The sequence below is a fragment of the Gasterosteus aculeatus genome, chromosome 7 (genome assembly GCF_964276395.1).
Source record: "Gasterosteus aculeatus chromosome 7, fGasAcu3.hap1.1, whole genome shotgun sequence".
Taxonomy (NCBI): Eukaryota; Metazoa; Chordata; class Actinopteri; order Perciformes; family Gasterosteidae; genus Gasterosteus; species Gasterosteus aculeatus.
The window spans coordinates 25,406,485-25,421,937 of NC_135694.1; the positions used below are offsets into that span (position 1 = coordinate 25,406,485).

Sequence of the window (15,453 nt, forward strand, 5' to 3'; positions counted from 1 at the left end):
CAACTGTTAAAAGTCCAGCTGAAGGGACTGGCAACTCGCAGATGCTGCCGTGACCCGGATTCGAACCGGGGTTGCTGCGACCACAACGCAGAGTACTAACCACTATACGATCACGGCTGCTTGATGAATTTAGTGTCAATTTTTTACCTATACCACATGGGTAGATCTGAACGTCACACTTACCTCTTTTGTAAATAAATGAGGTGAGTAACGAGTAGTTTTCACTACTGCGATTGCATTCTTCTCACAATCTGTTTTTTCAAAGAAAACAATTTTTCGAGAAGTTGAAGGAAGCTCCGAGCTAGCCAGGAGTCGAACCTGGAATCTCCTGATTCGTAGTCAGACGCGTTATCCATTGCGCCACTACCCCGTTATGACAACTTGGCAGAATCCAAGAGTAACTGCATTTCATACGAGAGGGCGTTGTTACCAACTCTTAAAAGTCCAGCTGAAGGGACTGGCAACTCGCAGATGCTGCCGTGACCCGGATTCGAACCGGGGTTGCTGCGACCACAACGCAGAGTACTAACCACTATACGATCACGGCTGCTTGATGAGTTTAGTGTCAATTTTTTACCTATACCACATGGGTAGATCTGAACGTCACACTTACCTCTTTTGTAAATAAATGAGGTGAGTAACGAGTAGTTTTCACTACTGCGATTGCATTCTTCTCACAATCTGTTTTTTCAAAGAAAAACGATTTGCAAGTAGAAATTTCCTGAGCACTCCAAAGAAGTTGAAGGAAGGTTCCAAGCTAGCCAGGAGTCGAACCTGGAATCTCCTGATTCGTAGTCAGACGCATTATCCATTGCGCCACTAGCCCTGTATGACAACTTGGCAGAATCCAAGAGTAACTGCATTTCATACGAGAGGGCGTTGTTACCAACTGTTAAAAGTCCAGCTGAAGGGACTGGCAACTCGCAGATGCTGCCGTGACCCGGATTCGAACCGGGGTTGCTGCGACCACAACGCAGAGTACTGACCACTATACGATCACGGCTGCTTGATGATCTTAGTGTCAATTTTTTACCTATACCACATGGGTAGATCTGAACGTCACACTTACCTCTTTTGTAAATAAATGAGGTGAGTAACGAGTAGTTTTCCACTACTGCGATTCCGTTCTTCCCACAATCTGTTTTTTCAAAGAAAACAATTTTTCGAGAAGTTGAAGGAAGGTCCGAGCTAGCCAGGAGTCGAACCTGGAATCTCCTGATTCGTAGTCAGACGCGTTATCCATTGCGCCACTAGCCCTGTATGACAACTTGGCAGAATCCAAGAGTAACTGCATTTCATACGAGAGGGCGTTGTTACCAACTGTTAAAAGTCCAGCTGAAGGCACTGGCAACTCGCAGATGCTGCCGTGACCCGGATTCGAACCGGGGTTGCTGCGACCACAACGCAGAGTACTGACCACTATACGATCACGGCTGCTTGATGATCTTAGTGTCAATTTTTTACCTATACCACATGGGTAGATCTGAACGTCAAGATTACCTCTTTTGTAAATAAATGAGGTGAGTAACGAGTAGTTTTCCACTACTGCGATTCCGTTCTTCCCACAATCTGTTTTTTCAAAGAAAACCATTTTTCGAGAAGTTGAAGGAAGCTCCGAGCTAGCCAGGAGTCGAACCTGGAATCTCCTGATTCGTAGTCAGACGCGTTATCCATTGCGCCACTACCCCTTTATGACAACTTGGCAGAATCCAAGAGTAACTGCATTTCATACGAGAGCGCGTTGTTACCAACTGTTAAAAGTCCAGCTGAAGGGACTGGCAACTCGCAGATGCTGCCGTGACCCGGATTCGAACCGGGGTTGCTGCGACCACAACGCAGAGTACTAACCACTATACGATCACGGCTGCTTGATGAGTTTAGTGTCAATTTTTTACCTATACCACATGGGTAGATCTGAACGTCACACTTACCTCTTTTGTAAATAAATGAGGTGAGTAACGAGTAGTTTTCACTACTGCGATTGCATTCTTCTCACAATCTGTTTTTTCAAAGAAAAACGATTTGCAAGTAGAAATTTCCTGAGCACTCCAAAGAAGTTGAAGGAAGGTTCCGAGCTAGCCAGGAGTCGAACCTGGAATCTCCTGATTCGTAGTCAGACGCGTTATCCATTGCGCCACTAGCCCTGTATGACAACTTGGCAGAATCCAAGAGTAACTGCATTTCATACGAGAGGGCGTTGTTACCAACTGTTAAAAGTCCAGCTGAAGGCACTGGCAACTCGCAGATGCTGCCGTGACCCGGATTCGAACCGGGGTTGCTGCGACCACAACGCAGAGTACTGACCACTATACGATCACGGCTGCTTGATGATCTTAGTGTCAATTTTTTACCTATACCACATGGGTAGATCTGAACGTCAAGATTACCTCTTTTGTAAATAAATGAGGTGAGTAACGAGTAGTTTTCCACTACTGCGATTCCGTTCTTCCCACAATCTGTTTTTTCAAAGAAAACCATTTTTCGAGAAGTTGAAGGAAGCTCCGAGCTAGCCAGGAGTCGAACCTGGAATCTCCTGATTCGTAGTCAGACGCGTTATCCATTGCGCCACTACCCCTTTATGACAACTTGGCAGAATCCAAGAGTAACTGCATTTCATACGAGAGCGCGTTGTTACCAACTGTTAAAAGTCCAGCTGAAAGGACTGGCAACTCGCAGATGCTGCCGTGACCCGGATTCGAACCGGGGTTGCTGCGACCACAACGCAGAGTACTAACCACTATACGATCACAGCTGCTTGATGAATTTAGTGTCAATTTTTTACCTATACCACATGGGTAGATCTGAACGTCACACTTACCTCTTTTGTAAATAAATGAGGTGAGTAACGAGTAGTTTTCACTACTGCGATTGCATTCTTCTCACAATCTGTTTTTTCAAAGAAAAACGATTTGCAAGTAGAAATTTCCTGAGCACTCCAAAGAAGTTGAAGGAAGGTTCCGAGCTAGCCAGGAGTCGAACCTGGAATCTCCTGATTCGTAGTCAGACGCGTTATCCATTGCGCCACTAGCCCTGTATGACAACTTGGCAGAATCCAAGAGTAACTGCATTTCATACGAGAGGGCGTTGTTACCAACTGTTAAAAGTCCAGCTGAAGGGACTGGCAACTCGCAGATGCTGCCGTGACCCGGATTCGAACCGGGGTTGCTGCGACCACAACGCAGAGTACTAACCACTATACGATCACGGCTGCTTGATGAGTTTAGTGTCAATTTTTTACCTATACCACATGGGTAGATCTGAACGTCACACTTAACTCTTTTGTAAATAAATGAGGTGAGTAACGAGTAGTTTTCACTACTGCAATTGCATTCTTCTCACAATCTGTTTTTTCAAAGAAAAACGATTTGCAAGTAGAAATTTCCTGAGCACTCCAAAGAAGTTGAAGGAAGGTTCCGAGCTAGCCAGGAGTCGAACCTGGAATCTCCTGATTCGTAGTCAGACGCGTTATCCATTGCGCCACTAGCCCTGTATGACAACTTGGCAGAATCCAAGAGTAACTGCATTTCATACGAGAGGGCGTTGTTACCAACTGTTAAAAGTCCAGCTGAAGGCACTGGCAACTCGCAGATGCTGCCGTGACCCGGATTCGAACCGGAGTTGCTGCGACCACAACGCAGAGTACTGACCACTATACGATCACGGCTGCTTGATGATCTTAGTGTCAATTTTTTACCTATACCACATGGGTAGATCTGAACGTCAAGATTACCTCTTTTGTAAATAAATGAGGTGAGTAACGAGTAGTTTTCCACTACTGCGATTCCGTTCTTCCCACAATCTGTTTTTTCAAAGAAAACCATTTTTCGAGAAGTTGAAGGAAGCTCCGAGCTAGCCAGGAGTCGAACCTGGAATCTCCTGATTCGTAGTCAGACGCGTTATCCATTGCGCCACTACCCCTTTATGACAACTTGGCAGAATCCAAGAGTAACTGCATTTCATACGAGAGCGCGTTGTTACCAACTGTTAAAAGTCCAGCTGAAGGGACTGGCAACTCGCAGATGCTGCCGTGACCCGGATTCGAACCGGGGTTGCTGCGACCACAACGCAGAGTACTAACCACTATACGATCACGGCTGCTTGATGAATTTAGTGTCAATTTTTTACCTATACCACATGGGTAGATCTGAACGTCACACTTACCTCTTTTGTAAATAAATGAGGTGAGTAACGAGTAGTTTTCACTACTGCGATTGCATTCTTCTCACAATCTGTTTTTTCAAAGAAAAGCGATTTGCAAGTAGAAATTTCCTGAGCACTCCAAAGAAGTTGAAGGAAGGTTCCGAGCTAGCCAGGAGTCGAACCTGGAATCTCCTGATTCGAAGTCAGACGCGTTATCCATTGCGCCACTAGCCCTGTATGACAACTTGGCAGAATCCAAGAGTAACTGCATTTCATACGAGAGGGCGTTGTTACCAACTGTTAAAAGTCCAGCTGAAGGGACTGGCAACTCGCAGATGCTGCCGTGACCCGGATTCGAACCGGGGTTGCTGCGACCACAACGCAGAGTACTGACCACTATACGATCACGGCTGCTTGATGATCTTAGTGTCAATTTTTTACCTATACCACATGGGTAGATCTGAACGTCACACTTACCTCTTTTGTAAATAAATGAGGTGAGTAACGAGTAGTTTTCCACTACTGCGATTCCGTTCTTCCCACAATCTGTTTTTTCAAAGAAAACAATTTTTCAAGAAGTTGAAGGAAGCTCCGAGCTAGCCAGGAGTCGAACCTGGAATCTCCTGATTCGTAGTCAGACGCATTATCCATTGCGCCACTAGCCCTGTATGACAACTTGGCAGAATCCAAGAGTAACTGCATTTCATACGAGAGGGCGTTGTTACCAACTGTTAAAAGTCCAGCTGAAGGGACTGGCAACTCGCAGATGCTGCCGTGACCCGGATTCGAACCGGGGTTGCTGCGACCACAACGCAGAGTACTAACCACTATACGATCACGGCTGCTTGATGAGTTTAGTGTCAATTTTTTACCTATACCACATGGGTAGATCTGAACGTCACACTTACCTCTTTTGTAAATAAATGAGGTGAGTAACGAGTAGTTTTCACTACTGCGATTGCATTCTTCTCACAATCTGTTTTTTCAAAGAAAAACGATTTGCAAGTAGAAATTTCCTGAGCACTCCAAAGAAGTTGAAGGAAGGTTCCGAGCTAGCCAGGAGTCGAACCTGGAATCTCCTGATTCGTAGTCAGACGCGTTATCCATTGCGCCACTAGCCCTGTATGACAACTTGGCAGAATCCAAGAGTAACTGCATTTCATACGAGAGGGCGTTGTTACCAACTGTTAAAAGTCCAGCTGAAGGGACTGGCAACTCGCAGATGCTGCCGTGACCCGGATTCGAACCGGGGTTGCTGCGACCACAACGCAGAGTACTGACCACTATACGATCACGGCTGCTTGATGATCTTAGTGTCAATTTTTTACCTATACCACATGGGTAGATCTGAACGTCAAGATTACCTCTTTTGTAAATAAATGAGGTGAGTAACGAGTAGTTTTCCACTACTGCGATTCCGTTCTTCCCACAATCTGTTTTTTCAAAGAAAACAATTTTTCGAGAAGTTGAAGGAAGCTCCGAGCTAGCCAGGAGTCGAACCTGGAATCTCCTGATTCGTAGTCAGACGCGTTATCCATTGCGCCACTACCCCTTTATGACAACTTGGCAGAATCCAAGAGTAACTGCATTTCATACGAGAGCGCGTTGTTACCAACTGTTAAAAGTCCAGCTGAAGGGACTGGCAACTCGCAGATGCTGCCGTGACCCGGATTCGAACCGGGGTTGCTGCGACCACAACGCAGAGTACTAACCACTATACGATCACGGCTGCTTGATGAATTTAGTGTCAATTTTTTACCTATACCACATGGGTAGATCTGAACGTCACACTTACCTCTTTTGTAAATAAATGAGGTGAGTAACGAGTAGTTTTCACTACTGCGATTGCATTCTTCTCACAATCTGTTTTTTCAAAGAAAAGCGATTTGCAAGTAGAAATTTCCTGAGCACTCCAAAGAAGTTGAAGGAAGGTTCCGAGCTAGCCAGGAGTCGAACCTGGAATCTCCTGATTCGAAGTCAGACGCGTTATCCATTGCGCCACTAGCCCTGTATGACAACTTGGCAGAATCCAAGAGTAACTGCATTTCATACGAGAGGGCGTTGTTACCAACTGTTAAAAGTCCAGCTGAAGGGACTGGCAACTCGCAGATGCTGCCGTGACCCGGATTCGAACCGGGGTTGCTGCGACCACAACGCAGAGTACTGACCACTATACGATCACGGCTGCTTGATGATCTTAGTGTCAATTTTTTACCTATACCACATGGGTAGATCTGAACGTCACACTTACCTCTTTTGTAAATAAATGAGGTGAGTAACGAGTAGTTTTCCACTACTGCGATTCCGTTCTTCCCACAATCTGTTTTTTCAAAGAAAACAATTTTTCAAGAAGTTGAAGGAAGCTCCGAGCTAGCCAGGAGTCGAACCTGGAATCTCCTGATTCGTAGTCAGACGCATTATCCATTGCGCCACTAGCCCTGTATGACAACTTGGCAGAATCCAAGAGTAACTGCATTTCATACGAGAGGGCGTTGTTACCAACTGTTAAAAGTCCAGCTGAAGGGACTGGCAACTCGCAGATGCTGCCGTGACCCGGATTCGAACCGGGGTTGCTGCGACCACAACGCAGAGTACTAACCACTATACGATCACGGCTGCTTGATGAGTTTAGTGTCAATTTTTTACCTATACCACATGGGTAGATCTGAACGTCACACTTACCTCTTTTGTAAATAAATGAGGTGAGTAACGAGTAGTTTTCACTACTGCGATTGCATTCTTCTCACAATCTGTTTTTTCAAAGAAAAACGATTTGCAAGTAGAAATTTCCTGAGCACTCCAAAGAAGTTGAAGGAAGGTTCCGAGCTAGCCAGGAGTCGAACCTGGAATCTCCTGATTCGTAGTCAGACGCGTTATCCATTGCGCCACTAGCCCTGTATGACAACTTGGCAGAATCCAAGAGTAACTGCATTTCATACGAGAGGGCGTTGTTACCAACTGTTAAAAGTCCAGCTGAAGGGACTGGCAACTCGCAGATGCTGCCGTGACCCGGATTCGAACCGGGGTTGCTGCGACCACAACGCAGAGTACTGACCACTATACGATCACGGCTGCTTGATGATCTTAGTGTCAATTTTTTACCTATACCACATGGGTAGATCTGAACGTCAAGATTACCTCTTTTGTAAATAAATGAGGTGAGTAACGAGTAGTTTTCCACTACTGCGATTCCGTTCTTCCCACAATCTGTTTTTTCAAAGAAAACAATTTTTCGAGAAGTTGAAGGAAGCTCCGAGCTAGCCAGGAGTCGAACCTGGAATCTCCTGATTCGTAGTCAGACGCGTTATCCATTGCGCCACTACCCCTTTATGACAACTTGGCAGAATCCAAGAGTAACTGCATTTCATACGAGAGGGCGTTGTTACCAACTGTTAAAAGTCCAGCTGAAGGGACTGGCAACTCGCAGATGCTGCCGTGACCCGGATTCGAACCGGGGTTGCTGCGACCACAACGCAGAGTACTAACCACTATACGATCACGGCTGCTTGATGAATTTAGTGTCAATTTTTTACCTATACCACATGGGTAGATCTGAACGTCACACTTACCTCTTTTGTAAATAAATGAGGTGAGTAACGAGTAGTTTTCACTACTGCGATTGCATTCTTCTCACAATCTGTTTTTTCAAAGAAAAACGATTTGCAAGTAGAAATTTCCTGAGCACTCCAAAGAAGTTGAAGGAAGGTTCCGAGCTAGCCAGGAGTCGAACCTGGAATCTCCTGATTCGAAGTCAGACGCGTTATCCATTGCGCCACTAGCCCTGTATGACAACTTGGCAGAATCCAAGAGTAACTGCATTTCATACGAGAGGGCGTTGTTACCAACTGTTAAAAGTCCAGCTGAAGGGACTGGCAACTCGCAGATGCTGCCGTGACCCGGATTCGAACCGGGGTTGCTGCGACCACAACGCAGAGTATTGACCACTATACGATCACGGCTGCTTGATGATCTTAGTGTCAATTTTTTACCTATACCACATGGGTAGATCTGAACGTCACACTTACCTCTTTTGTAAATAAATGAGGTGAGTAACGAGTAGTTTTCCACTACTGCGATTCCGTTCTTCCCACAATCTGTTTTTTCAAAGAAAACAATTTTTCAAGAAGTTGAAGGAAGCTCCGAGCTAGCCAGGAGTCGAACCTGGAATCTCCTGATTCGTAGTCAGACGCGTTATCCATTGCGCCACTAGCCCTGTATGACAACTTGGCAGAATCCAAGAGTAACTGCATTTCATACGAGAGGGCGTTGTTACCAACTGTTAAAAGTCCAGCTGAAGGGACTGGCAACTCGCAGATGCTGCCGTGACCCGGATTCGAACCGGGGTTGCTGCGACCACAACGCAGAGTACTGACCACTATACGATCACGGCTGCTTGATGATCTTAGTGTCAATTTTTTACCTATACCACATGGGTAGATCTGAACGTCACACTTACCTCTTTTGTAAATAAATGAGGTGAGTAACGAGTAGTTTTCCACTACTGCGATTCCGTTCTTCCCACAATCTGTTTTTTCAAAGAAAACAATTTTTCAAGAAGTTGAAGGAAGCTCCGAGCTAGCCAGGAGTCGAACCTGGAATCTCCTGATTCGTAGTCAGACGCATTATCCATTGCGCCACTAGCCCTGTATGACAACTTGGCAGAATCCAAGAGTAACTGCATTTCATACGAGAGGGCGTTGTTACCAACTGTTAAAAGTCCAGCTGAAGGGACTGGCAACTCGCAGATGCTGCCGTGACCCGGATTCGAACCGGGGTTGCTGCGACCACAACGCAGAGTACTAACCACTATACGATCACGGCTGCTTGATGAGTTTAGTGTCAATTTTTTACCTATACCACATGGGTAGATCTGAACGTCACACTTACCTCTTTTGTAAATAAATGAGGTGAGTAACGAGTAGTTTTCACTACTGCGATTGCATTCTTCTCACAATCTGTTTTTTCAAAGAAAAACGATTTGCAAGTAGAAATTTCCTGAGCACTCCAAAGAAGTTGAAGGAAGGTTCCGAGCTAGCCAGGAGTCGAACCTGGAATCTCCTGATTCGTAGTCAGACGCGTTATCCATTGCGCCACTAGCCCTGTATGACAACTTGGCAGAATCCAAGAGTAACTGCATTTCATACGAGAGGGCGTTGTTACCAACTGTTAAAAGTCCAGCTGAAGGGACTGGCAACTCGCAGATGCTGCCGTGACCCGGATTCGAACCGGGGTTGCTGCGACCACAACGCAGAGTACTGACCACTATACGATCACGGCTGCTTGATGATCTTAGTGTCAATTTTTTACCTATACCACATGGGTAGATCTGAACGTCAAGATTACCTCTTTTGTAAATAAATGAGGTGAGTAACGAGTAGTTTTCCACTACTGCGATTCCGTTCTTCCCACAATCTGTTTTTTCAAAGAAAACAATTTTTCGAGAAGTTGAAGGAAGCTCCGAGCTAGCCAGGAGTCGAACCTGGAATCTCCTGATTCGTAGTCAGACGCGTTATCCATTGCGCCACTACCCCTTTATGACAACTTGGCAGAATCCAAGAGTAACTGCATTTCATACGAGAGGGCGTTGTTACCAACTGTTAAAAGTCCAGCTGAAGGGACTGGCAACTCGCAGATGCTGCCGTGACCCGGATTCGAACCGGGGTTGCTGCGACCACAACGCAGAGTACTAACCACTATACGATCACGGCTGCTTGATGAATTTAGTGTCAATTTTTTACCTATACCACATGGGTAGATCTGAACGTCACACTTACCTCTTTTGTAAATAAATGAGGTGAGTAACGAGTAGTTTTCACTACTGCGATTGCATTCTTCTCACAATCTGTTTTTTCAAAGAAAAACGATTTGCAAGTAGAAATTTCCTGAGCACTCCAAAGAAGTTGAAGGAAGGTTCCGAGCTAGCCAGGAGTCGAACCTGGAATCTCCTGATTCGAAGTCAGACGCGTTATCCATTGCGCCACTAGCCCTGTATGACAACTTGGCAGAATCCAAGAGTAACTGCATTTCATACGAGAGGGCGTTGTTACCAACTGTTAAAAGTCCAGCTGAAGGGACTGGCAACTCGCAGATGCTGCCGTGACCCGGATTCGAACCGGGGTTGCTGCGACCACAACGCAGAGTATTGACCACTATACGATCACGGCTGCTTGATGATCTTAGTGTCAATTTTTTACCTATACCACATGGGTAGATCTGAACGTCACACTTACCTCTTTTGTAAATAAATGAGGTGAGTAACGAGTAGTTTTCCACTACTGCGATTCCGTTCTTCCCACAATCTGTTTTTTCAAAGAAAACAATTTTTCAAGAAGTTGAAGGAAGCTCCGAGCTAGCCAGGAGTCGAACCTGGAATCTCCTGATTCGTAGTCAGACGCGTTATCCATTGCGCCACTAGCCCTGTATGACAACTTGGCAGAATCCAAGAGTAACTGCATTTCATACGAGAGGGCGTTGTTACCAACTGTTAAAAGTCCAGCTGAAGGGACTGGCAACTCGCAGATGCTGCCGTGACCCGGATTCGAACCGGGGTTGCTGCGACCACAACGCAGAGTACTAACCACTATACGATCACGGCTGCTTGATGAGTTTAGTGTCAATTTTTTACCTATACCACATGGGTAGATCTGAACGTCACACTTACCTCTTTTGTAAATAAATGAGGTGAGTAACGAGTAGTTTTCACTACTGCGATTGCATTCTTCTCACAATCTGTTTTTTCAAAGAAAAACGATTTGCAAGTAGAAATTTCCTGAGCACTCCAAAGAAGTTGAAGGAAGGTTCCGAGCTAGCCAGGAGTCGAACCTGGAATCTCCTGATTCGTAGTCAGACGCGTTATCCATTGCGCCACTAGCCCTGTATGACAACTTGGCAGAATCCAAGAGTAACTGCATTTCATACGAGAGGGCGTTGTTACCAACTGTTAAAAGTCCAGCTGAAGGGACTGGCAACTCGCAGATGCTGCCGTGACCCGGATTCGAACCGGGGTTGCTGCGACCACAACGCAGAGTACTGACCACTATACGATCACGGCTGCTTGATGATCTTAGTGTCAATTTTTTACCTATACCACATGGGTAGATCTGAACGTCAAGATTACCTCTTTTGTAAATAAATGAGGTGAGTAACGAGTAGTTTTCCACTACTGCGATTCCGTTCTTCCCACAATCTGTTTTTTCAAAGAAAACAATTTTTCGAGAAGTTGAAGGAAGCTCCGAGCTAGCCAGGAGTCGAACCTGGAATCTCCTGATTCGTAGTCAGACGCGTTATCCATTGCGCCACTACCCCTTTATGACAACTTGGCAGAATCCAAGAGTAACTGCATTTCATACGAGAGGGCGTTGTTACCAACTGTTAAAAGTCCAGCTGAAGGGACTGGCAACTCGCAGATGCTGCCGTGACCCGGATTCGAACCGGGGTTGCTGCGACCACAACGCAGAGTACTAACCACTATACGATCACGGCTGCTTGATGAGTTTAGTGTCAATTTTTTACCTATACCACATGGGTAGATCTGAACGTCACACTTACCTCTTTTTTAAATAAATGAGGTGAGTAACGAGTAGTTTTCACTACTGCGATTGCATTCTTCTCACAATCTGTTTTTTCAAAGAAAAACGATTTGCAAGTAGAAATTTCCTGAGCACTCCAAAGAAGTTGAAGGAAGGTTCCGAGCTAGCGAGGAGTCGAACCTGGAATCTCCTGATTCGAAGTCAGACGCGTTATCCATTGCGCCACTAGCCCTGTATGACAACTTGGCAGAATCCAAGAGTAACTGCATTTCATACGAGAGGGCGTTGTTACCAACTGTTAAAAGTCCAGCTGAAGGGACTGGCAACTCGCAGATGCTGCCGTGACCCGGATTCGAACCGGGGTTGCTGCGACCACAACGCAGAGTACTGACCACTATACGATCACGGCTGCTTGATGATCTTAGTGTCAATTTTTTACCTATACCACATGGGTAGATCTGAACGTCACACTTACCTCTTTTGTAAATAAATGAGGTGAGTAACGAGTAGTTTTCCACTACTGCGATTCCGTTCTTCCCACAATCTGTTTTTTCAAAGAAAACAATTTTTCGAGAAGTTGAAGGAAGCTCCGAGCTAGCCAGGAGTCGAACCTGGAATCTCCTGATTCGTAGTCAGACGCGTTATCCATTGCGCCACTAGCCCTGTATGACAACTTGGCAGAATCCAAGAGTAACTGCATTTCATACGAGAGGGCGTTGTTACCAACTGTTAAAAGTCCAGCTGAAGGGACTGGCAACTCGCAGATGCTGCCGTGACCCGGATTCGAACCGGGGTTGCTGCGACCACAACGCAGAGTACTGACCACTATACGATCACGGCTGCTTGATGATCTTAGTGTCAATTTTTTACCTATACCACATGGGTAGATCTGAACGTCAAGATTACCTCTTTTGTAAATAAATGAGGTGAGTAACGAGTAGTTTTCCACTACTGCGATTCCGTTCTTCCCACAATCTGTTTTTTCAAAGAAAACAATTTTTCGAGAAGTTGAAGGAAGCTCCGAGCTAGCCAGGAGTCGAACCTGGAATCTCCTGATTCGTAGTCAGACGCGTTATCCATTGCGCCACTACCCCTTTATGACAACTTGGCAGAATCCAAGAGTAACTGCATTTCATACGAGAGGGCGTTGTTACCAACTGTTAAAAGTCCAGCTGAAGGGACTGGCAACTCGCAGATGCTGCCGTGACCCGGATTCGAACCGGGGTTGCTGCGACCACAACGCAGAGTACTAACCACTATACGATCACGGCTGCTTGATGAGTTTAGTGTCAATTTTTTACCTATACCACATGGGTAGATCTGAACGTCACACTTACCTCTTTTGTAAATAAATGAGGTGAGTAACGAGTAGTTTTCACTACTGCGATTGCATTCTTCTCACAATCTGTTTTTTCAAAGAAAAACGATTTGCAAGTAGAAATTTCCTGAGCACTCCAAAGAAGTTGAAGGAAGGTTCCGAGCTAGCCAGCAGTCGAACCTGGAATCTCCTGATTCGAAGTCAGACGCGTTATCCATTGCGCCACTAGCCCTGTATGACAACTTGGCAGAATCCAAGAGTAACTGCATTTCATACGAGAGGGCGTTGTTACCAACTGTTAAAAGTCCAGCTGAAGGGACTGGCAACTCGCAGATGCTGCCGTGACCCGGATTCGAACCGGGGTTGCTGCGACCACAACGCAGAGTACTGACCACTATACGATCACGGCTGCTTGATGATCTTAGTGTCAATTTTTTACCTATACCACATGGGTAGATCTGAACGTCACACTTACCTCTTTTGTAAATAAATGAGGTGAGTAACGAGTAGTTTTCCACTACTGCGATTCCGTTCTTCCCACAATCTGTTTTTTCAAAGAAAACAATTTTTCAAGAAGTTGAAGGAAGCTCCGAGCTAGCCAGGAGTCGAACCTGGAATCTCCTGATTCGTAGTCAGACGCGTTATCCATTGCGCCACTAGCCCTGTATGACAACTTGGCAGAATCCAAGAGGAACTGCATTTCATACGAGAGGGCGTTGTTACCAACTGTTAAAAGTCCAGCTGAAGGGACTGGCAACTCGCAGATGCTGCCGTGACCCGGATTCGAACCGGGGTTGCTGCGACCACAACGCAGAGTACTAACCACTATACGATCACGGCTGCTTGATGAGTTTAGTGTCAATTTTTTACCTATACCACATGGGTAGATCTGAACGTCACACTTACCTCTTTTGTAAATGAATGAGGTGAGTAACGAGTAGTTTTCACTACTGCGATTGCATTCTTCTCACAATCTGTTTTTTCAAAGAAAAACGATTTGCAAGTAGAAATTTCCTGAGCACTCCAAAGAAGTTGAAGGAAGGTTCCGAGCTAGCCAGGAGTCGAACCTGGAATCTCCTGATTCGTAGTCAGACGCGTTATCCATTGCGCCACTAGCCCTGTATGACAACTTGGCAGAATCCAAGAGTAACTGCATTTCATACGAGAGGGCGTTGTTACCAACTGTTAAAAGTCCAGCTGAAGGGACTGGCAACTCGCAGATGCTGCCGTGACCCGGATTCGAACCGGGGTTGCTGCGACCACAACGCAGAGTACTGACCACTATACGATCACGGCTGCTTGATGATCTTAGTGTCAATTTTTTACCTATACCACATGGGTAGATCTGAACGTCAAGATTACCTCTTTTGTAAATAAATGAGGTGAGTAACGAGTAGTTTTCACTACTGCGATTGCATTCTTCTCACAATCTGTTTTTTCAAAGAAAAACGATTTGCAAGTAGAAATTTCCTGAGCACTCCAAAGAAGTTGAAGGAAGGTTCCGAGCTAGCCAGCAGTCGAACCTGGAATCTCCTGATTCGAAGTCAGACGCGTTATCCATTGCGCCACTAGCCCTGTATGACAACTTGGCAGAATCCAAGAGTAACTGCATTTCATACGAGAGGGCGTTGTTACCAACTGTTAAAAGTCCAGCTGAAGGGACTGGCAACTCGCAGATGCTGCCGTGACCCGGATTCGAACCGGGGTTGCTGCGACCACAACGCAGAGTACTGACCACTATACGATCACGGCTGCTTGATGATCTTAGTGTCAATTTTTTACCTATACCACATGGGTAGATCTGAACGTCACACTTACCTCTTTTGTAAATAAATGAGGTGAGTAACGAGTAGTTTTCCACTACTGCGATTCCGTTCTTCCCACAATCTGTTTTTTCAAAGAAAACAATTTTTCAAGAAGTTGAAGGAAGCTCCGAGCTAGCCAGGAGTCGAACCTGGAATCTCCTGATTCGTAGTCAGACGCGTTATCCATTGCGCCACTAGCCCTGTATGACAACTTGGCAGAATCCAAGAGGAACTGCATTTCATACGAGAGGGCGTTGTTACCAACTGTTAAAAGTCCAGCTGAAGGGACTGGCAACTCGCAGATGCTGCCGTGACCCGGATTCGAACCGGGGTTGCTGCGACCACAACGCAGAGTACTAACCACTATACGATCACGGCTGCTTGATGAGTTTAGTGTCAATTTTTTACCTATACCACATGGGTAGATCTGAACGTCACACTTACCTCTTTTGTAAATGAATGAGGTGAGTAACGAGTAGTTTTCACTACTGCGATTGCATTCTTCTCACAATCTGTTTTTTCAAAGAAAAACGATTTGCAAGTAGAAATTTCCTGAGCACTCCAAAGAAGTTGAAGGAAGGTTCCGAGCTAGCCAGGAGTCGAACCTGGAATCTCCTGATTCGTAGTCAGACGCGTTATCCATTGCGCCACTAGCCCTGTA

General features: G+C 45.7%; 1 protein-coding gene and 69 non-coding genes across 74 annotated transcripts in view; 1 reads left to right on the forward strand and 69 right to left on the reverse strand.

Annotated features, from left to right (window-relative positions):
- The window catches only part of cfap54 (cilia and flagella associated 54), a 174,569-nt gene that overhangs the window by 70,202 nt on the left and 88,914 nt on the right, over window positions 1–15,453 (forward strand). The window lies entirely within an intron of this gene.
- trnah-gug (transfer RNA histidin (anticodon GUG)) lies at window positions 46–117 on the reverse strand. The gene has a single exon. It is a non-coding gene; the product is annotated as a tRNA-His (tRNA).
- Window positions 298–370, reverse strand: trnar-acg (transfer RNA arginine (anticodon ACG)). Its single transcript has one exon. It is a non-coding gene; the product is annotated as a tRNA-Arg (tRNA).
- Window positions 476–547, reverse strand: trnah-gug (transfer RNA histidin (anticodon GUG)). The gene has a single exon. It is a non-coding gene; the product is annotated as a tRNA-His (tRNA).
- trnar-acg (transfer RNA arginine (anticodon ACG)) lies at window positions 754–826 on the reverse strand. The gene has a single exon. It is a non-coding gene; the product is annotated as a tRNA-Arg (tRNA).
- Window positions 932–1,003, reverse strand: trnah-gug (transfer RNA histidin (anticodon GUG)). Its single transcript has one exon. It is a non-coding gene; the product is annotated as a tRNA-His (tRNA).
- trnar-acg (transfer RNA arginine (anticodon ACG)) lies at window positions 1,185–1,257 on the reverse strand. The gene has a single exon. It is a non-coding gene; the product is annotated as a tRNA-Arg (tRNA).
- Window positions 1,363–1,434, reverse strand: trnah-gug (transfer RNA histidin (anticodon GUG)). Its single transcript has one exon. It is a non-coding gene; the product is annotated as a tRNA-His (tRNA).
- Window positions 1,616–1,688, reverse strand: trnar-acg (transfer RNA arginine (anticodon ACG)). Its single transcript has one exon. It is a non-coding gene; the product is annotated as a tRNA-Arg (tRNA).
- Window positions 1,794–1,865, reverse strand: trnah-gug (transfer RNA histidin (anticodon GUG)). The gene has a single exon. It is a non-coding gene; the product is annotated as a tRNA-His (tRNA).
- trnar-acg (transfer RNA arginine (anticodon ACG)) lies at window positions 2,072–2,144 on the reverse strand. The gene has a single exon. It is a non-coding gene; the product is annotated as a tRNA-Arg (tRNA).
- trnah-gug (transfer RNA histidin (anticodon GUG)) lies at window positions 2,250–2,321 on the reverse strand. The gene has a single exon. It is a non-coding gene; the product is annotated as a tRNA-His (tRNA).
- Window positions 2,503–2,575, reverse strand: trnar-acg (transfer RNA arginine (anticodon ACG)). Its single transcript has one exon. It is a non-coding gene; the product is annotated as a tRNA-Arg (tRNA).
- On the reverse strand, window positions 2,681–2,752 carry trnah-gug (transfer RNA histidin (anticodon GUG)). The gene has a single exon. It is a non-coding gene; the product is annotated as a tRNA-His (tRNA).
- Window positions 2,959–3,031, reverse strand: trnar-acg (transfer RNA arginine (anticodon ACG)). The gene has a single exon. It is a non-coding gene; the product is annotated as a tRNA-Arg (tRNA).
- On the reverse strand, window positions 3,137–3,208 carry trnah-gug (transfer RNA histidin (anticodon GUG)). Its single transcript has one exon. It is a non-coding gene; the product is annotated as a tRNA-His (tRNA).
- On the reverse strand, window positions 3,415–3,487 carry trnar-acg (transfer RNA arginine (anticodon ACG)). Its single transcript has one exon. It is a non-coding gene; the product is annotated as a tRNA-Arg (tRNA).
- trnar-acg (transfer RNA arginine (anticodon ACG)) lies at window positions 3,846–3,918 on the reverse strand. Its single transcript has one exon. It is a non-coding gene; the product is annotated as a tRNA-Arg (tRNA).
- trnah-gug (transfer RNA histidin (anticodon GUG)) lies at window positions 4,024–4,095 on the reverse strand. The gene has a single exon. It is a non-coding gene; the product is annotated as a tRNA-His (tRNA).
- trnar-ucg (transfer RNA arginine (anticodon UCG)) lies at window positions 4,302–4,374 on the reverse strand. The gene has a single exon. It is a non-coding gene; the product is annotated as a tRNA-Arg (tRNA).
- Window positions 4,480–4,551, reverse strand: trnah-gug (transfer RNA histidin (anticodon GUG)). Its single transcript has one exon. It is a non-coding gene; the product is annotated as a tRNA-His (tRNA).
- trnar-acg (transfer RNA arginine (anticodon ACG)) lies at window positions 4,733–4,805 on the reverse strand. The gene has a single exon. It is a non-coding gene; the product is annotated as a tRNA-Arg (tRNA).
- trnah-gug (transfer RNA histidin (anticodon GUG)) lies at window positions 4,911–4,982 on the reverse strand. The gene has a single exon. It is a non-coding gene; the product is annotated as a tRNA-His (tRNA).
- Window positions 5,189–5,261, reverse strand: trnar-acg (transfer RNA arginine (anticodon ACG)). Its single transcript has one exon. It is a non-coding gene; the product is annotated as a tRNA-Arg (tRNA).
- On the reverse strand, window positions 5,367–5,438 carry trnah-gug (transfer RNA histidin (anticodon GUG)). Its single transcript has one exon. It is a non-coding gene; the product is annotated as a tRNA-His (tRNA).
- trnar-acg (transfer RNA arginine (anticodon ACG)) lies at window positions 5,620–5,692 on the reverse strand. Its single transcript has one exon. It is a non-coding gene; the product is annotated as a tRNA-Arg (tRNA).
- trnah-gug (transfer RNA histidin (anticodon GUG)) lies at window positions 5,798–5,869 on the reverse strand. The gene has a single exon. It is a non-coding gene; the product is annotated as a tRNA-His (tRNA).
- On the reverse strand, window positions 6,076–6,148 carry trnar-ucg (transfer RNA arginine (anticodon UCG)). Its single transcript has one exon. It is a non-coding gene; the product is annotated as a tRNA-Arg (tRNA).
- On the reverse strand, window positions 6,254–6,325 carry trnah-gug (transfer RNA histidin (anticodon GUG)). The gene has a single exon. It is a non-coding gene; the product is annotated as a tRNA-His (tRNA).
- On the reverse strand, window positions 6,507–6,579 carry trnar-acg (transfer RNA arginine (anticodon ACG)). The gene has a single exon. It is a non-coding gene; the product is annotated as a tRNA-Arg (tRNA).
- On the reverse strand, window positions 6,685–6,756 carry trnah-gug (transfer RNA histidin (anticodon GUG)). Its single transcript has one exon. It is a non-coding gene; the product is annotated as a tRNA-His (tRNA).
- trnar-acg (transfer RNA arginine (anticodon ACG)) lies at window positions 6,963–7,035 on the reverse strand. Its single transcript has one exon. It is a non-coding gene; the product is annotated as a tRNA-Arg (tRNA).
- Window positions 7,141–7,212, reverse strand: trnah-gug (transfer RNA histidin (anticodon GUG)). Its single transcript has one exon. It is a non-coding gene; the product is annotated as a tRNA-His (tRNA).
- On the reverse strand, window positions 7,394–7,466 carry trnar-acg (transfer RNA arginine (anticodon ACG)). Its single transcript has one exon. It is a non-coding gene; the product is annotated as a tRNA-Arg (tRNA).
- Window positions 7,572–7,643, reverse strand: trnah-gug (transfer RNA histidin (anticodon GUG)). The gene has a single exon. It is a non-coding gene; the product is annotated as a tRNA-His (tRNA).
- Window positions 7,850–7,922, reverse strand: trnar-ucg (transfer RNA arginine (anticodon UCG)). Its single transcript has one exon. It is a non-coding gene; the product is annotated as a tRNA-Arg (tRNA).
- Window positions 8,028–8,099, reverse strand: trnah-gug (transfer RNA histidin (anticodon GUG)). The gene has a single exon. It is a non-coding gene; the product is annotated as a tRNA-His (tRNA).
- trnar-acg (transfer RNA arginine (anticodon ACG)) lies at window positions 8,281–8,353 on the reverse strand. Its single transcript has one exon. It is a non-coding gene; the product is annotated as a tRNA-Arg (tRNA).
- trnah-gug (transfer RNA histidin (anticodon GUG)) lies at window positions 8,459–8,530 on the reverse strand. Its single transcript has one exon. It is a non-coding gene; the product is annotated as a tRNA-His (tRNA).
- On the reverse strand, window positions 8,712–8,784 carry trnar-acg (transfer RNA arginine (anticodon ACG)). The gene has a single exon. It is a non-coding gene; the product is annotated as a tRNA-Arg (tRNA).
- Window positions 8,890–8,961, reverse strand: trnah-gug (transfer RNA histidin (anticodon GUG)). Its single transcript has one exon. It is a non-coding gene; the product is annotated as a tRNA-His (tRNA).
- On the reverse strand, window positions 9,168–9,240 carry trnar-acg (transfer RNA arginine (anticodon ACG)). The gene has a single exon. It is a non-coding gene; the product is annotated as a tRNA-Arg (tRNA).
- Window positions 9,346–9,417, reverse strand: trnah-gug (transfer RNA histidin (anticodon GUG)). The gene has a single exon. It is a non-coding gene; the product is annotated as a tRNA-His (tRNA).
- trnar-acg (transfer RNA arginine (anticodon ACG)) lies at window positions 9,599–9,671 on the reverse strand. Its single transcript has one exon. It is a non-coding gene; the product is annotated as a tRNA-Arg (tRNA).
- On the reverse strand, window positions 9,777–9,848 carry trnah-gug (transfer RNA histidin (anticodon GUG)). The gene has a single exon. It is a non-coding gene; the product is annotated as a tRNA-His (tRNA).
- On the reverse strand, window positions 10,055–10,127 carry trnar-ucg (transfer RNA arginine (anticodon UCG)). The gene has a single exon. It is a non-coding gene; the product is annotated as a tRNA-Arg (tRNA).
- On the reverse strand, window positions 10,233–10,304 carry trnah-gug (transfer RNA histidin (anticodon GUG)). The gene has a single exon. It is a non-coding gene; the product is annotated as a tRNA-His (tRNA).
- Window positions 10,486–10,558, reverse strand: trnar-acg (transfer RNA arginine (anticodon ACG)). Its single transcript has one exon. It is a non-coding gene; the product is annotated as a tRNA-Arg (tRNA).
- Window positions 10,664–10,735, reverse strand: trnah-gug (transfer RNA histidin (anticodon GUG)). Its single transcript has one exon. It is a non-coding gene; the product is annotated as a tRNA-His (tRNA).
- Window positions 10,942–11,014, reverse strand: trnar-acg (transfer RNA arginine (anticodon ACG)). Its single transcript has one exon. It is a non-coding gene; the product is annotated as a tRNA-Arg (tRNA).
- Window positions 11,120–11,191, reverse strand: trnah-gug (transfer RNA histidin (anticodon GUG)). The gene has a single exon. It is a non-coding gene; the product is annotated as a tRNA-His (tRNA).
- Window positions 11,373–11,445, reverse strand: trnar-acg (transfer RNA arginine (anticodon ACG)). The gene has a single exon. It is a non-coding gene; the product is annotated as a tRNA-Arg (tRNA).
- On the reverse strand, window positions 11,551–11,622 carry trnah-gug (transfer RNA histidin (anticodon GUG)). Its single transcript has one exon. It is a non-coding gene; the product is annotated as a tRNA-His (tRNA).
- trnar-ucg (transfer RNA arginine (anticodon UCG)) lies at window positions 11,829–11,901 on the reverse strand. The gene has a single exon. It is a non-coding gene; the product is annotated as a tRNA-Arg (tRNA).
- trnah-gug (transfer RNA histidin (anticodon GUG)) lies at window positions 12,007–12,078 on the reverse strand. The gene has a single exon. It is a non-coding gene; the product is annotated as a tRNA-His (tRNA).
- Window positions 12,260–12,332, reverse strand: trnar-acg (transfer RNA arginine (anticodon ACG)). Its single transcript has one exon. It is a non-coding gene; the product is annotated as a tRNA-Arg (tRNA).
- On the reverse strand, window positions 12,438–12,509 carry trnah-gug (transfer RNA histidin (anticodon GUG)). Its single transcript has one exon. It is a non-coding gene; the product is annotated as a tRNA-His (tRNA).
- On the reverse strand, window positions 12,691–12,763 carry trnar-acg (transfer RNA arginine (anticodon ACG)). Its single transcript has one exon. It is a non-coding gene; the product is annotated as a tRNA-Arg (tRNA).
- Window positions 12,869–12,940, reverse strand: trnah-gug (transfer RNA histidin (anticodon GUG)). The gene has a single exon. It is a non-coding gene; the product is annotated as a tRNA-His (tRNA).
- trnar-ucg (transfer RNA arginine (anticodon UCG)) lies at window positions 13,147–13,219 on the reverse strand. Its single transcript has one exon. It is a non-coding gene; the product is annotated as a tRNA-Arg (tRNA).
- trnah-gug (transfer RNA histidin (anticodon GUG)) lies at window positions 13,325–13,396 on the reverse strand. The gene has a single exon. It is a non-coding gene; the product is annotated as a tRNA-His (tRNA).
- Window positions 13,578–13,650, reverse strand: trnar-acg (transfer RNA arginine (anticodon ACG)). The gene has a single exon. It is a non-coding gene; the product is annotated as a tRNA-Arg (tRNA).
- On the reverse strand, window positions 13,756–13,827 carry trnah-gug (transfer RNA histidin (anticodon GUG)). The gene has a single exon. It is a non-coding gene; the product is annotated as a tRNA-His (tRNA).
- trnar-acg (transfer RNA arginine (anticodon ACG)) lies at window positions 14,034–14,106 on the reverse strand. The gene has a single exon. It is a non-coding gene; the product is annotated as a tRNA-Arg (tRNA).
- Window positions 14,212–14,283, reverse strand: trnah-gug (transfer RNA histidin (anticodon GUG)). The gene has a single exon. It is a non-coding gene; the product is annotated as a tRNA-His (tRNA).
- On the reverse strand, window positions 14,490–14,562 carry trnar-ucg (transfer RNA arginine (anticodon UCG)). The gene has a single exon. It is a non-coding gene; the product is annotated as a tRNA-Arg (tRNA).
- trnah-gug (transfer RNA histidin (anticodon GUG)) lies at window positions 14,668–14,739 on the reverse strand. The gene has a single exon. It is a non-coding gene; the product is annotated as a tRNA-His (tRNA).
- Window positions 14,921–14,993, reverse strand: trnar-acg (transfer RNA arginine (anticodon ACG)). Its single transcript has one exon. It is a non-coding gene; the product is annotated as a tRNA-Arg (tRNA).
- Window positions 15,099–15,170, reverse strand: trnah-gug (transfer RNA histidin (anticodon GUG)). The gene has a single exon. It is a non-coding gene; the product is annotated as a tRNA-His (tRNA).
- trnar-acg (transfer RNA arginine (anticodon ACG)) lies at window positions 15,377–15,449 on the reverse strand. The gene has a single exon. It is a non-coding gene; the product is annotated as a tRNA-Arg (tRNA).